The sequence below is a fragment of the Panthera pardus genome, unplaced genomic scaffold (assembly GCF_024362965.1).
Source record: "Panthera pardus isolate Hobbes unplaced genomic scaffold, ASM2436296v1 HiC_scaffold_25, whole genome shotgun sequence".
Lineage (NCBI taxonomy): Eukaryota > Metazoa > Chordata > Mammalia > Carnivora > Felidae > Panthera > Panthera pardus.
Genome location: NW_026526821.1, coordinates 1,143,853 through 1,159,828, shown reverse-complemented (window position 1 = coordinate 1,159,828; position 15,976 = coordinate 1,143,853). Strand labels below are relative to the sequence as shown.

General features: G+C 58.0%; 2 long non-coding RNA genes across 2 annotated transcripts; one reads left to right on the top strand and one right to left on the bottom strand.

The window, feature by feature from the left end:
- Nucleotides 1-7,449: 7,449 nt before the first annotated feature.
- Nucleotides 7,450-12,090, bottom strand: LOC109253419 (uncharacterized). The gene is made up of 2 exons (XR_008417663.1): nucleotides 10,793-12,090; nucleotides 7,450-9,164 (listed from the first exon to the last, which is right to left on the bottom strand). It is a non-coding gene; the product is annotated as an uncharacterized LOC109253419 (long non-coding RNA).
- Nucleotides 12,091-14,170: 2,080 nt separating this feature from the next.
- LOC128773431 (uncharacterized) lies at nucleotides 14,171-15,436 on the top strand. The gene is made up of 2 exons (XR_008417662.1): nucleotides 14,171-14,344; nucleotides 14,749-15,436. It is a non-coding gene; the product is annotated as an uncharacterized LOC128773431 (long non-coding RNA).
- Nucleotides 15,437-15,976: the final 540 nt, after the last annotated feature.

The window sequence follows — 15,976 nt, the reverse complement described above, 5'->3', positions numbered from 1 at the left end:
GTGGGCACCCCTTGGCTTGCTTTAAGTTTTCACTATCTTATCAGAAATGTCATATCATAGGCAGGTGTATAAAAAGCACATGCTTTTAGTAACTTTGAATCGAACATCCAGGGTCAGAAAGAGAAAGTTGTCCTCTCTCCACACAGAACCTCCAGCTGTTTATTTATTTATTTCTTTAATGTTTTCTTATTTTTGAGGGGGGGGAGGGGCAGAGAGAGAGCAAGACACAGAATCTGAAGCAGGGCTCCAGGCTCCGAGCTGTCAGCACAGAGCCCGAAGCGGGGCTCGAACCCACGAACCGTGAGATCATGACCTGAGCCGAAGTTGGACGTTTACCAGACTGAGCCACCCAGGTGTCCCTCCGGCTGTTTTTTTAGCCATTATTCCCCACTTTCTTTTTCCCTCAATTAAAAAATTAAGGTAAAATACACATAATATAAAATTTATCATCTTAACTATTTTTAAGCATACAGCTCCGTGATATCACTACATTCACGTTGTCGTGCAGCCGTCCCCACCATCCATCTCTAGAACTTTCTCGCCTTCACGGTTCCCGCATGAAACATTGATCCCATCCCTCCCCCCCACCGCCCTGCCCCGCCCAGCCCCTGGCACTCACCATCCACCCCTCCTGTCCCTATGGGTGTGAGGGCCCCAGGTCCCTCACATAAGGGGAGTCACGCAGTATTTGTCCTTCAGGGACTGGCTTGTTCCACTCGGCGTGGTGTCCTCGAGGCCCACCCATGTTGTAGCAGGTGTCGGCTCGTCCTTCCCTTTTACGGTTGGGTAACAGTCCCGTGTGTGCACGGGCCACACCTGTTTGCCCACTCGTCTGCGGTGGACTCCTGCTTCCACATCTTGGTTGTTGTGGGGGATACTGCAGTGACTCAGTGACCGGGTACGCAGGTATCTACTCACGTCCCTGCTTTCACTTCCTGTGGACACGCACCCAGCAGTGCAACGGCTAGATCCCCACTTTCTCTTATAGTTTTACATGTATATGCTCCCTGAACAAAATATGTGAAAATTCTGCCTGCCTTTGAACTCTACAAACGGAATCACTCCTCACACACGAGCCTGGGACTTGCTTCCTTCACCGGACACGGTCTTTCTAAAAGTCCATTCCTGCGAGCGTGGGTGACAGCCACTCCCCCTCCTGGTGGCTGTGCAGGGCTCCGCGCTGTGGCCACGCTGCCGTTGGCTAATGAGCCGCTGGTGGACACCGGGGTAGCTTCCAGGGCCTCCCCTGCCCACCGGCACCCCACCAGCAGCCTCCCGCCGCACCCCGAGGCTTGATGGGCTGGGGAGGGCGCCCCTGGCGGTCTACACCCACGCTGCCCCGCACAGCGGGCAGGACGGCCCCTTGCTTCTCCCCTTGCTGACGTGCACTGTTCCAATGTTTTTCCCATTTTGCTATAGTGTTGCCGTCTTATTGATCTGTGGTTCTTCAGTTCCGGTTTCGACTTCTTTGTCAGCTTTATGAGCTACAACATGGTCGTTCCGTGGTATCTCCTGCTGAACAGAATTGTTCTAATGTGGACCATCTTGTCAACCTTTTCACTTACGGCTAATGCTTTTTGAGATCTTGTTTAAGAAATCTTTTCCTATCGTGGGGCCATTAAGATGGTTTTCTACATTGTCCCTAAATGTTTTGTGATTTCGCTCTTCACACAGGCTTACCCTCCACCTGGACTTGATTCGTATGTGAGACAGGGATACATTTAACTTCTTTTTCTCCATTTCAAAGAGGTCGATCTTCCCTCCTCCGGCTGCAATGCCACCTCCCTGGGTCGCACAAGCAGTGTCTATGTGGCACGTGCGTGGGCCTGCCCTTGCCCCACACGTGTCCTGTCCCTCCCCCACGACCCCTCACAGGCAGAGCCGTCTCCAGAGCCAGCCCTCCCGTCTGTTCCTCACGACCGTCTGCCCTGCTCTTGGCCCTTTTGCACTTGTACAGACATTTCAGAACGGCTGGTAAAATCAGTCTCTACCGTCTGTCTCAGTCTCTGTCTCTCACACACACGCACGCGCGCGCCCCTTCCCCCATGGGATTTCTCTTGACATTGATTTAAATCCAGGGCAATTGTCACCTTTATGACACTGACCCTTCTAATCCCTGTATATAGTTTCTCTGCCTGTGTAAGTAGCTCTTAACTCCTCAGTTTAAGGGCGCACTGTTTTCCGTAAGTGAATTACGTTCCTCATGCTTATTTGCTTATTGTGGGGTAGTTCATGTGATGTTATTGAAAAAGGAGTTTCTTCTATTTCTTCTGGCTGCTGTCAGCGTTTAAACCTGGTTGATCTGTGTCCCTTGTCTTGAATCCAGAAACCCTGTAAACTGCCCCCCTCCCCCCCCCCGGCACTAATAACGTCTGTGGGCAGGTTGGAGCTCTGCATACTCAGCCCCTGCTGCTGACGGCAGTTGTGTCCCTTCCGCCTCGAACCGGGGGTGGGAGCCTCTGCCTTCCCTCTGGCCTTCCGGCATGGCCCCCCTCGTCTGCCGGGGACCACCCTGCGCCCACTCCCAACAGCACCGTGAGGCCCATGTCCGTTCGCTGCCCTTTGTCGGGTTGAGAAGATTTCTTTTTCTTCCCCGGTTGCGATGAGGCTTCTTAAATACCGTTTGTGGAAGTTTCACGCTATCAAATCCGTTCTGTGTCCGCGAAGAGAGGACCGTCCAGCTCAGCCCTGCGGCCACCTCATGACGACCTGATCACCGATGACCCTCGCGGTCCCAGCCCTCACCGCCATGGCCTCTGGGGCGCCAGGCCCCACTCTGGGTCTCGAACCCCGGGCGCAGGGATGCCCCCACCCGGGCCCGCCCAGAGCGAGCGCTCCCCCGGCCTCCCCCTCCCTGGAGCACAGGGCGCCTCTTCCCTGTGCGGGCGGTTATTACTGTCCCGCCGTGTGACATCATAATAGGCTGCTGTCCCGGAACACAAAAGCTCTCGGAGACGGTGAGGAGACACGTCCTATTTACGCCGTCACTGACTAGACAGCGGTGGAAACGGGGGGGGGGGGGGGGGAGAATAAACATCTGTATACCGAGAATAACAATGACATTGTTCTCTCTTTTATCTCTGGAGTCTGCCTAAATTACGCCCTGTGTGCACGCGTGCAAAAGTGGATTAATAAAACCCATTGAAATGCAAAGCACAGGCCCCCCCAGACAGGCAGCTCGAGGCCCCGCCCTCAGGGCGCCTCCGTCCACACTCCCCCCAGGTCCTCTCGGGCAAACTCGAGGGGCGTCGACGACCCCCATGGACCAGACCCAGGACTCGGAGGGCGGCTGGAGCCGCCCCCGCCCCCCAAAGACCAAAGGGGGGGTGCCCTGCAAGTCAGAGAATGTGCCAGAATCACACAGCCCCGGGCTGGGGGGCTCTCTCAACATGTTACTTCCACCCCTATTTCAAACAAGATAAGTCCAAGGGTAGTTTTATTCCCACAAAACACACATCACAGCCAAACATTCCACCCGTGTCCTGCACCACATTCCCCAGCAACACGCCGAGGCCGGTGGCTCATGCCTCGCGCTGCTCGCCGAGGACAGAGTTGGGTGCGTGTCGGGCCTCCCTAAACCAGCCTGGGCACATCCCAACTTGGGGGGCGGCCCGCCCACCCAGCAAGAGGCCTGCGGGTGCCGGGTCATCCCGCGTGCTCCATAGGCCCTGCGGTGGGCAGTGCCCGGAGGGGGCGAGCATTCTCCTGACCCCCTCCCTTCCCCGGGGGCGGGGAGAACATCGCTTTCTGCTGAGCAAGACGTTTCTCATCCACAACTGGGGAAATAGCCTGGCTCTGTGGAAAGGGTTTCTGCGAGTAAGAAACAAAGGGGACGACGGCCCCGCGCATCACTGCTCAGCCTGTGACCCCTGCCGCGGGACACGGGAACAGCCACTGCACCAGAGCCGCCACTAACGGCCCCCAGACGGAGCTGTCCGGCCGCGTGCGGCACCGAGTGCTGGGGACAGCGGGAGCCGCGACAACGGACGGGCACCGAGCTGGCTGTGCCAACCCACGCTGGGCGAGGAGCGGCGACTGTCGTTTGCAGATGCGCTTGGCAGTTAGGCCTCATTTATTCTCTTTATTAAAAATGATATCAAACGATATTTCATTCTGCCCTTTGGTGGAAACGAAATATTTACGACCCGGCCGTGTAACTGCGGGTGCGAATGTGCTCGCTCCCGGCTCAGGGCCGTGTATTGAAGGCCCGTCTGCTCCTCCTGCGAGGGGAGCACACCCCGTGCACACACCGGTTCCCCGGGAAGGCCCCAGGAGCCGCGCCCGCACCCGTGGCGCCTGTTACGCTCAGGCGGAGGCCCAAGCCCCGTGCGGAGGCTGCCGTGAAGGCAGGGGTGCTCACCGGAGCCTGCACGCACACAAAATTGTATGCACACACGCACACGTGCACCCACACACGCACACACACATCCCAACACCCATGTGTGTCCGTGTGCAGTCACACACGTGCACAACCAGAACATAGACTTTTGTGCACGTGCAAATATACACACATGTGCGTGCATGTGCACACCCAGAGGCACACCAACACGTGTACATGTGCACATGTCAGTGCGAAGGTGCACAGCCCAGGCCAGCGACCTGCAGCCAGCTGAGCACATGTCGCCCCTCCCCAAGGCAGAACCCCTTCCCCGGGCAGAACGCCCCTCCCACAGGTAGAACCATGGGGGCCACACGGCCCTCCTGGTCGCTCCTGGCTCCGCGAGGACCCCAACCCCAGGATGGTGAATTGGGAAGGGGGTCTTTACCGACCTTATACATTTGGAGTCGAAGGCTCAGAGAGGGCGGAGCCACCTCCTGAGGTCACAGAGCAAGCTCCCTCCGCAAGACACGTATGGATTGGAGGTGAAGGGGTTGGGTGGGCAGAGGGGAGACCGAAGCCGGGCACGACAGACTGACCCCCGCTTCCTCTGCTGAAGGAGAGGTGCACAGGGCTTGGGGGCATCGGCAGCAGTCACCTTCCAAGAGGTGGCTGGCTGGTCACCCCCAGGCGGTGGGCGTCCTCTCTAACTCCCCTCATCGAGGGGCCGGCCCCAGCCAGGCGGAGATCCAGGGTGCAGGGGTGTTGGGCACGTGGCGGCCGAGCTGGCCGTGTCTCTGGGAGGGACTGGCCCCAAGGAGTAACGGAGGCCCACCCCGTGGGACCACAGCCACCCGGAAGTTCCTGGCCCCAATCTGACTCGAGGGCTGCCTCTTGCCCAGCCTAGTGGGGTAGACAGGGGCACTTTCCCACCAGCTGCCAGAGGGGGCGCTAATCACACTGGCTCCCTAGAGCTTTCACCTTCCGGGCCTCATGCCCAGGCTTACTGGCCCCCACCCCCCCCCCCCCCCCCCCGTGCTGGGCCCCCAGCCAGAGCCTCGCCTCGCCCGCCGCCCTCTAGCTGCTCTGAGTCACCTCCCTCCAGAGAACACACGTGCCCCCGCTCCCTGCACTTCCTGGGGCACCGCTTGCCTCCCGCAGAGGGTCACAGACCGTCACCGAGGGTCATGGAGGCTCCAAACACCTAGACTGACCACATGTGGCATCAGTTCCACCCAATCCAGAGCCCAGTGGAAATGCCCCAAGGACCTGGCTCCCCCCTTGTCCCCTGGGGCCGCCACCTCCCCGGAGACGACGTGGCTCCTGAGTGGGACCCCTCTTATCCCAAGCCCATCCGGGCCATTGCCAAATGCTGATGAGGATCCAGCCACTGAGGGGGCTGCCCAGAAACCAGGACCGATGACACAGGCGGACACTTGGGTCTGAGATCTCGACCCCAGGAAGGAAGGGACAGGGGTCGAGCCCGGCACGAGGCACAGCCAGGTGGGTGGAGCCCCAGGGCACCTTCTGCACACACCTGGTGCTAAGCCGGAAGCCCGTGGCAGCTTCTCTCCATGGTGGGCCCCGCCTGCACCCGCCCCTCTGTCCCCAGCACAGGCCACCACTGCCAGGTGGAAACGCCACAGGGGACCCCACGGCCTGGCCCCAGGCCCAGGAAGCAGGGGAGGCTGGGGAGACCCCCCATCCTGGGGGCTTTCAGAGCTGACCACGGTGTCACAGCCCCTCCCGTCCCCCTGCAGGACCCTCCTCAGACCTGGACGGCGCAGGGACTTGGGAGGGAGACCGGTGTCACGATCCTCAGTGTATCCTCACCGAGCGCCCAGAGACACGGTGAGCCACTCGGAGGTGCTCTCGTCCTCCGTGCAGGGCTGGCCGGGGGCGTCTCCGGAGCACTCACAGCCCCAGAGAGGCCAGGCGTGTGGGTCCCGGACTCTGAGTCCGCAGCTGCGAGGACACGGCTGGCAGGGGCAGGCGTCTGGGGTTTGGGGCCTGACAAGCCCCCGCCCCGGCCGGTGGCCCTGCTGTGCGTCAAGCTCCTGGCCGCCCGGTGCCACGGCTTCTCCACGGTGCAGTGAGGCTGGAGCCGTGGCGCCTCCGCCACCCGGGACGCCAGGCTGACAGCCAGAGCCTACGGTGCTCACCCCCGAGTCTCAGACCCTTTTAAGACTCTCCAAAAGCAGCGAATCTTCCTCCCAGAAGGGAGTGTGCCTCCCGCGACTGTGCCTCCAGTCGGGGGATTCATGGCCCCAGAGGCAGCGTCGGGCTGAGCGCCCATGGCTGGGGGGGATGAGGCTGGGATGGGGGGTCCTGGGGCAGGGGCCTCGCTGGGCCTGGGGGCGGGCCTGGCTCCGGTGGACGCCTTGCCCCCGGCCACGTGCTCCCTCTGCCGGTGGGGGGCGGGGCGGGGCTCTGGGGAGAAACCGGGGGTCTTCGGGACCGGCAGGCGGAGGGCTGGGGGGACACCGGGCCTCGGGAGGGCTGGAGGGTCCCGGGAGCCTCACCCTGTCCTTGGTCCAGCCAGGCTGGCAGCACCACCACGGGCACGGCAGATGCCTGGCTGAGAAGGACGTGAATCAAGGAGGCACACTTTAATTAGGTTAATAGACAGTGAATTAAATGCTGCCAGATGGGTAAATCTTTTGGAAAAATCATTATCTGAGTTCAAGATCAGTGGTGCTGGGTCGGCCTAATTGATTCTGGACTTGGTGATTTGGGATTCGAGGGGAAATTTAGTTCCTTCTTAACTGAGGGCATCATGTCCAGAACTGACCTCCCCGGTGGGTGTCCCGGAATCCCACCGACAGCCCAGCCCCAGAGGGACAGGCGTCTGAGCCTCGCTGGCCGCCACCACCAGGACTTGTCAGCGGGATGGACCCACGCATCAGTGTGGCCGCCGGAGTGGAGGGTCCCCTGCAGGAGGCTGGAGGGCTCAGCTGACACCAGAGGCCGGCCCCGGGGGACATAAGAAGCAGCTTCTCGGGGGCCCGTGGGGAAGGTGGGCACCCCCACTTTGACCACCTTTTGGGCCATTAAAAAAACTGTAAGACTTAAAAGAGATAAATAGTACAAATCTGACTCCGACTAAAGTCAATAAAACCAGAAAACAATAATAGAAATTAAGATTCCCCAATTTAATGAATCTCTTTGAGCCACGGGACCAGGACCAAGTGCACCCTGGGGATGCGAGAGGGTGGGCGTGGGGACCCCCGTGGCCTCGGGCTCCGTGGTGCCAGGCAGAATAGAACAACATGAACGGTTCAGGCTGTCCAAACCGCTCAGGAAAGGAGCCGCCAAAGAAGGGCCTCGGGGGCGGCGGAAGCTGGTGCGTTAGGGGGGCTGCAGGGCTGCTGACCAAGAACTGACCTCGGGAAGTGTGTAGAAGCAGTGACCTGGCCGCCACCTGGTCACCACACGGGCTGGCCGGACAGCACTCAGGTGTCATCGGGAGAGCAGAGCACGGGCCCAGCTGGCAGCCACAGCCTCTCTGCCCAGCGTCCAGCCCAGCAGTCAGGCTCTGTGCTCCTGGGGACTCCAGCCACGTCTGGGAACGACCATCCGGCAGCCACAGAGAGGACCCGGACGCCTGACGGTAACCACAGCCTCCATCTGGCACGCAGCCGGGGAGAGGGGAGCACGGTCCTACCCAGGAGGTGGTACCCGGCCGGGGCTCCCCGAAGCAGCGACCACCCGCTTGGGCTCAGCGACGGGCTCTCACCGCTGGCCACCAGGACACTGGCTCTCCCGTCTGCGGCCTGGGCGGTGGCATTTCAAAACCTCCCAGGTGACTCCACCCCAGTCAGAGTTCGCGGCCACCAGTTCCAGGTCAACGTTTCGGTCCCTTGTGCACCAGGCGGCCTTCCACGGTCTTTGTCCACGGTCACCACTGTCCACGGATCCGAAGGGGCCCTGGGGGATGTGTCATCTCCTTGGGCTTTGCCCGTCAGCAGGAGGTGACTGACACACTGCTGTTGACACCGTTTCCCTCCGGATACGGGACGCGGCGGCTTCGGTCATGTCCCCACATCCTGTGACACTTCTCCCCTCCAGTGCGGGATCTTCTTGGTGACGCGCTGCTGACGCGGGCAGTGTGTGCTCCGCCCGAGATCGGTTCACGCAGCTGCCCTGTGTCCCCCGCGGACGGCTCGCCCCAGAGGGACCAGCCCCGGGAGAGTCCACGGGGCGAGGACCTGGGGCCGCCCGCCGACTCGGCGCGAGCTGGCCAACTTGGGGACCCTCCAGCCCCCGTCCAGCCTGCAGGTGACCCGGGCCTCGGCCGACGTCCCGACCACAACCTCTGGAGAGACCCTGAGCCAGACAGCCCAGCTCCCGAGGCCCTGACTCACGGACAGACGCACGCTGTGAGACGAGGGGTGTCCTCGTTCAAGCCAGCCAGCTTTTGTTTCGCAGCAACAGACAACTCGGCCACAAGAGGAGGGAGTGATTGCTCGTGACCGGTCAGGCTCTGCTGATGCGCGGGAAGGACGAAGCCCGAGCTCATGGCACGGTGACAGGTGTTTCAAGGGCTCGGCCGTCTTGAGAGCTTCACGCCCTGTGGAGGGCTCGCTCGAACCCTGTCCGCACAGCGCCGTCTCTGAACCTGCTAGTCCGCAGGCGGCGGCGTGAGGCATTCAGAAGGCGCCACGGACGGGCTGGTGGGGGCACGCGCCTGCCCCTGCCGCACCGGCCCCGACCGGCGGCGGGGAGGGGCTCCCGGCACCCGCGTCTCCGCACCTGCCATCTGCACCCCCTGCAGCCTGCTGTCGCGCTCACGGTGTGCGAGGTCCCCACGGCCGCACACAGATTCGGTTCGTGACGAGTGTGAGTCCTCATTCCTGAATAAAATAGACGAAACATCTTTAAGTAAACTTCGTTCTTTAAACGAATTTTTTCTAAAAGATTACTCATTTTGAGAGAGAGAGAGAGAGAGCAAGTAGGGGAGGGGCGGAAAGAGAGGACAGAATCCCAAGCAGGCCCAGCACTGTCAGCACAGAGCCCGACGTGGGGCTCGCGCCCACGAACCGTGAGATTATGGAGCCGAAATCAAGAGTCAGATGCTCAACCGACTGAGCCGCCCCGGTGCCCCGTAAGTAAATATCTTAAAGTAGCTTTATTGGGGGGCACCTGGGTGGCTCAGTCAGTTGAGCGTCTGACTTCGGCTCAGGTCATGATCTCACAGCCCGTGGGTTCGAGCCCCGCGTCGGGTTCTGTGCTGACCGCTCGGAGCCTGGAGCCTGCTTCGGATTCTGTGTCTCCCTCTCTGCCCCTCCCCTGCTCGTGCTCTCTCTCAAAAATAAATAAATATTAAAAAAAATTTAAAGTGTGCAAGTCAAAGTCTCAGGGGCATCGCGGGCTGTGCAGCCACCGCCACGACCACGTCTGGAGCACGTTCAGCTCCGCGGAGGGAAACCTGGTGCCCGTTAGCGCTCACTCCCCAGCGCCCCCGCCCCAGCCCTGGGCAACTGCTAGTCTACTTTCTGTCTTTGTGGACTTTTGCCTATTCTGGGCATTTCCCATAAACGAGATCAGACCACGTGCGTGCGTGAGTGTGGCTTCTCTCACGAGCATCGGGTTTCAAGGCTCATCCGCGTGGTAGCGTGCGTCTGTGCTCCGCTCCTCTCTATGACCTCGTGATACTCCTTGTGTGGACGGACCCTCGGGTTGCTCCCCCCTTTCGGCCGTGGTGAGGCGTGCTGGCGCGCACAGCCGTGTCAGGCTCCGAGTGAGGGCGGCCTCCGCTTCTCCCGGGCACACGCCTCCCGCAGGCCTGCAAGTTCACGTGGCCACGCCGGATTTAATACTGCTCGGGATCCTGCAAACTGTCTTCCGAAGCAACCACTGCATTTTACGTTCCCACCGGCAACGCGTGAGGGTCTCATCCGTCCTTCCGAAAACTTGCATCGTTAACAAGAAGTCGTTGAAAGGAGAGACACGTGTTCAGCGTGACAGAACACAGCCCTCTCACGCCTCGCGCACAGTCACGGGCACCTGCAGGTGTGAGGTAGGGGGCCCCGCCGTCCCCGACATCCACGCTCACACGGAAGACGGCCCGACCCGGCTGGAAAGGAGGAGAAGCCCACAGACGGCATTGACACCTGCCCTGCGCCGACCACACAGAACGGAGGGACCCACGCCCAGAGGGGACCCGACACACGGGGCTCCCGCCCCCCGCCAGCTCACAGACGTCACATGCACACCCGTGGAGACGTGGGCGGCCGTGCCCCAGATGCCGCCGTGCCCCTGAGGTGGCGGCCAGCATCCCACACGCTCTCCTGCAGGTGCCCGCGTGGGTTTGCAGACGTGCACAGCGGCCGTGGGCCTCCTGCGGACGACAGCCTCAAACTCCCGCCTTGTTCACGCCACCGTCTCTCCTGCAAACACGACGGGGCAGGGTAGGAGGTGTTCTCGGATCTGGAGAGCGACACTTTCCCATCCAGGAAGTGCTTATACCTTGACACAAACCTCCTGGAGAAAACGGTGGATTCCGGGCTCCGCGGGCCACCAGCTGCTTGAAACCAGCTTCGGCTCAGACCCCAGGTATTGGCAACACCCGAAGGCAGGGCCGCTGGGCAGGAAGGCACAGCGTTCACAGCCCAAAATGTCCAGGGCTTCGCGAGCTCCAGTGGAAAAACTAAAAGAAAACGATCAAAATTAATGAAAAGACAAGCCGCAAACCATGAGAAAATACAACCGAGGACTCGTATCTAGAATTTCTAAAGAGTGCTCACGGGGCGCCTGGGGGGCTCAGTCGGTGGAGCGACCGACTTCGGCTCAGGTCATGATCTCACGGTTTGTGAGTTCGAGCCCCGTGTCGGGCTCTGTGCTGACAGCTTGGAGCCTGGAGCCTGTTCGGATCCTGTGTCTCCCTCTCTCTCTGCCCCTCCCCCACTCATGCTCTGTCTCTCTCTCAGAAATAAACATTAAAAAAAAATTTATAAAGAATGCTCACAATTCAACAGTGAAAAAACCCAAACAAGCCAGTTAGAAAACAGGCAGAGAACATGAGACTTCTCGCCAAAGAGGAGGCACGGATGGGAGGTGGGCACCATCGGCCGCCAGCGTGCAAACAGCGCACCCGAGGGACCCTCCACCCGTCAGAATGGCTGCGTAGAGCGTAGGGACATCACCACATGCCGGCGAGGGCGTGGAGAGGCTGGTCCCTCACCCGCTGCTGGTGGGAACGCCAGCTAGAGCAGCCGCCCCGCAGAGCAGCCCGCAGGAAGAGCCTGCCCTGACCACACGGCCCCGCCACTGACTCCTGGGCATCCATCGCAGAGAAATGGAGACTTGGGTCCACAGGAAAACCTGTGCACAATCATCCTGACAACTTCACTCGGAACGGGCAAGCCGGAAACCACAAAAATGTCCTACGAATACGCTGCGGTCCGGCCAGACCACCGTGGGACACACTCAGCAGTAAAAATAACCGTCCACACACACAACGCCCTGGCTGGGTCTCTGGGGCATCACACCAAGCGAATGAAGCAGATCGCAAAAGGTCACACACAGTATGTTTCCATTTATAGAACATTCTTGAAATGACAGCACCCCGGAGTCGGAGAACAGATTCCCGGTGGCAGGGGTGAGGGCGCTGCAGCAGGAGGCAGGTGGGAGGGGAGACCGGGAAGACCAGTGGGAGTCTTCCTCCTGAAACAGACCTGAGTCTAGCTCGTGGTGGCCGCGGGGACCCGCCCGTGTGACCAGCACCGGAGAGCTAGACGCGGGGCTTGCCCGGTGCACACCACGTCCGTGTTGCATAAGAGGCCACGGAGGGCGTTCGTGGGAAATCTGCACGGGACCTCCGCGCTCTCTGGCTTGGCGACTTCCTGTGAATCTGTACTTATTTCCAAGTAAAAAGTATTTCTTTTAAATGACACCAGGCATTGCTTTGCTCCGGGCAAGTTAGACCCGAGCCCGTGGACGTGTTTGTCATGAGAAGGGTTTATGCGGCTGTAATCGGAGCGCACGGTTGTTCTGGAAACCACTATTCCAGTATCGTTTTATCTCACGTTCAAAGTTATGAAAAAGCCTCATTGTCATAACAGCAATTTTTAAATCCGTGTGCACAGCAAGACGGCCAAGGGCAGTAGCCTTGCGGAGAGAGGCAGGTGGGGAGGCTTGGTGTCGGCGGCGGAGGCTTCTAGATGCCCTCCTGCACAACCCAACACGATTAACCCAAAATAGACCTCAGACACGGGGGGCGGGGCGCTGGGTCTGCAAAGACCCCGCCTGACGCGCGGAGCCCCACACCCGCCTGAGGACACGCAGGCGAGGGTCCCCGAGCCACGCTCGAGTGTGCTAACACACAGCCGCGCCACGCTTCTGTCTCCGCCGGCCGGGGGCGAACGCTCCACTCCGCCAGGCTTCGCTCTGTGTGCGGAGGACAAATATTCCGGGAACTGTGTCCTCACTGATTTTTCACATCTATCTGTGCAGCCGCTCGGGCTGGAGCCATCATTATCTTGCTGGAGCAGCTGCCGGAATATTAACAAGACGCGGTGGTAACACGCGCAGTGTAATTAGCGCTCCTCGCCGCAGTGAGTGCGCAGTTTCCACGGGGGACAATCCTCAGTGCGTCTCTGCGCGGCTGTAATCGGCGCAGCTCGCTCTCCTGCCTCACCCGCCCGCCGCCTCGGAGGGCCCGCCGGAAGCAGCCCAGGTCACGGCCGGCCCCAGGCAGGTCCCTCCGGGGCCCCGCCCACCGACTCCTCCCCCGCCCGCTCGCCCCCTCGGTGGTCGCGCCGGCTGCGCCGCCGCCCCCGGCAGAACTTTTCAGAAGGTCCACCCGGTCCCGGTCACTCTGACCCTCCAGCAGCGACTCCATTCGCCAGATCACTCACACTGGTATCTTCTGAGAGCCCACGGTGTGCCAGGCTGGGAGTCGGATGGGGGGCCATCGCCACCCCCGCCGGTCCCCAGGGACCCCCCACCCTCCGCCCTGCACCGGGAAGCCTGTCTGCGCACAGCATAACTCGACTAACCCCGGGAAGCAGAGAACTGCCCGCTTGGGGAGACGGGTGCCTGACCTGGAGGCAGGTGAGGGCGGAGCCCAGGCCGGGACGGGCGGTGCTGGGGATCTCACGGGAACTCGGCGGGCTCCCTGGAAGAGGAAGACTTTCAGTTGCGACCTCCAGGCAGCCGTGCCTGCCACAACCCAAGCTTTTGTCAAGGGCTTCAGGAAGGGACGCCTGCTGGGGCGGCAGGCTTCTGTGGATGCCCCTTAGCTGCCCGAGGGAGATCCCTCTACCCCTAGTCTGCGAGAGATTTCACCACGAGTGGCTGTCAACTTTTGTGAGTTTTTTGTCTGTCTTTAGATGATCATAGATATTTCCCTGCCATTCTGGTAAGCTGGTAAAATACATTGATTTGTTTTAGAATATCGACCTAACTTTGCATTTCGGGGATAAATAATGCTTGGACATGATCCGCTATCCCCTCATTATATGGCAGGATGTGGCTTGTTAGCATTTTGTTAAGGAATTTTGTGTCTCCCCACTCATGACAAATATTTGGCCTGTCATTTTTCTTACATAGAATGCCTTTGCCAGGTTCAGGTGTCAGGGTCACGCAGGCCTCACCCGACTGGCCCACAAGGGCCGCCGTGCAGCGCGTCTCTTCCCGACGTGAGCGTCGGTGACTTAAAGCCAGCCTCGGCACGGTATGTAGGTCACAGACACTACCCATCAGGCCCCGGCACGCCCCCAGAGCTAGCTGTCGCTCATCCACCGGAAAACCCCTAGCAGGACTCACAAAACAATTTGCATCCTCTTTGTGGTAAGATTTTTTTTTAAATTTTTTTTGTTAACGTTTATTTATTTTTGAGACAGAGAGAGACAGAGCATGAATGGGGGAGGGTCAGAGAGAGGGAGACACAGAATCTGAAGCAGGCTCCAGGCTCTGAGCTGTCAGCACAGAGCCCGACGCGGGGCTCGAACTCACGGACCGCGAGATCATGACCTGAGCCGAAGTCGGACGCTTAACCGACTGAGCCACCCAGGCGCCCCTGTGGTAAGATTTTTAAAATTCTGAATTCATTTCCTGTTCTAGATGCAGGGCTGTACACATTTTTCCATTTCTTCTTGTGTCAGTTTTGTGCAGCTGTGTTTTTCAAGGGATTTTCTGATTTTATCTGTGTCACCTAAGGGACCGCTATGAAGTGCTCATAACACCTATTCCTTTAATGTCTACAGTATTATTCCTGAAGCTGGAAATCTGTGGGGGGGTTTCTTAATCACTCTTGCTGAGTGATTATCAATTTTACTGACCTTTTCAAAGACCCAGCCTCTGGCTTTGCTGATTTTGTCTATCATTTTGCCTGTCTTCTGTTTTATTGATGTCTATTCTCATCACTATTATTCTCTTCCTTCTACTCATTTGGAATTTAACTTGTCCTTATTTTTCTATATTCTTAGGTGGAAACTGAAAATAATTGACTTTAGACCACGTCTTTCTGCTTTTCTGTTCCAAGCACTTAAAGCTTTCCTCTATGCACCATTCCAGCTGTACCCCACAACTTCTGATGTGCTGTATCTTTATTTCATTTCGCTACAAACATTTCCTGGTTTCCTTATGATTTCTTGGTCCCATGGGAGATTCATAAATTTACTGCTTAATTTCCAAATATTTGGGCTTTTCTGAATATCATATAGCTCTCTAATGTAATTCTATTGTAATAATAGAACATACTCCTTTAAAAAAAATTTTTTTAACATTTATTTATTTTTGAGAGACAGAGAGAGACAGAGCATGAGCAGGGGAGGGGCAGACAGAGAGGGAGACACCGAATCCGAAGCAGGCTCCAGGCTCCGAGCTGTCAGCACAGAGCCCAATGCAGGGCTTGAACTCACAAACCACAAGATCATGACCTGAGCTGAAGTTGGACGCTTAACCGACTGAGCCACCCAGGCACCCCTAGAACATCCTCTTAAAGATTGCAGTCTTTTGAACTGTATTGAGAATTACTATAAAATGTGCATCTTCTAGTTAATGTCGTGTCGAGTTGGCCAGTGGTGTTGTTCACACCCTGAGTACCGTTACCCCCTCTTTGCGTATTTGTTCTTTCCCAGACTCAGAGAAGAACATTAAAAACTCTGGCTAAGACTGCGGGTTTGTTGATCTTCCCTTCAGTGATGTTGACTTTGCTTCACGTGTTTGAAGTTCTGTTATTGGGTGCTGCGTGCTTGTGATTTATGTCTTTCTGGTGAAACCAGCCTTTTTCATCATGAAATAGACCTCCTATCTCTGGTAACACTCCTTGCTTGACGTCAGTGTGGGCACAATGGCTTTCATACGCGTGCTGTCTGCGAGCCTCTCCCTCCCTGGGTGTCTGTACTTCAAGGGCCTCTCTCTAGACAGCATGTGGTTGGGTCCTGCTTTTCTGACTCAGTTTGACAACGTCTGTGTCTAAACTGGAGTGTTTGGTCCATTTACATTTAATGTGATTATGATATGGTTTAAGTCCACCATCTTGTTACTTGTTTTCCTTTGTTCTATGTGTTTTTTGACCCTATATTCTTCCATTCCCATCTTCTTTAGGGTAAATCAAATGGTTTTTAGTATTTCATTATATCTCTATTGACTTATTTTTGTAATTTATTTTATTTTTAATTTTTTTAACGTTTATTTATTATTGAGAGACAG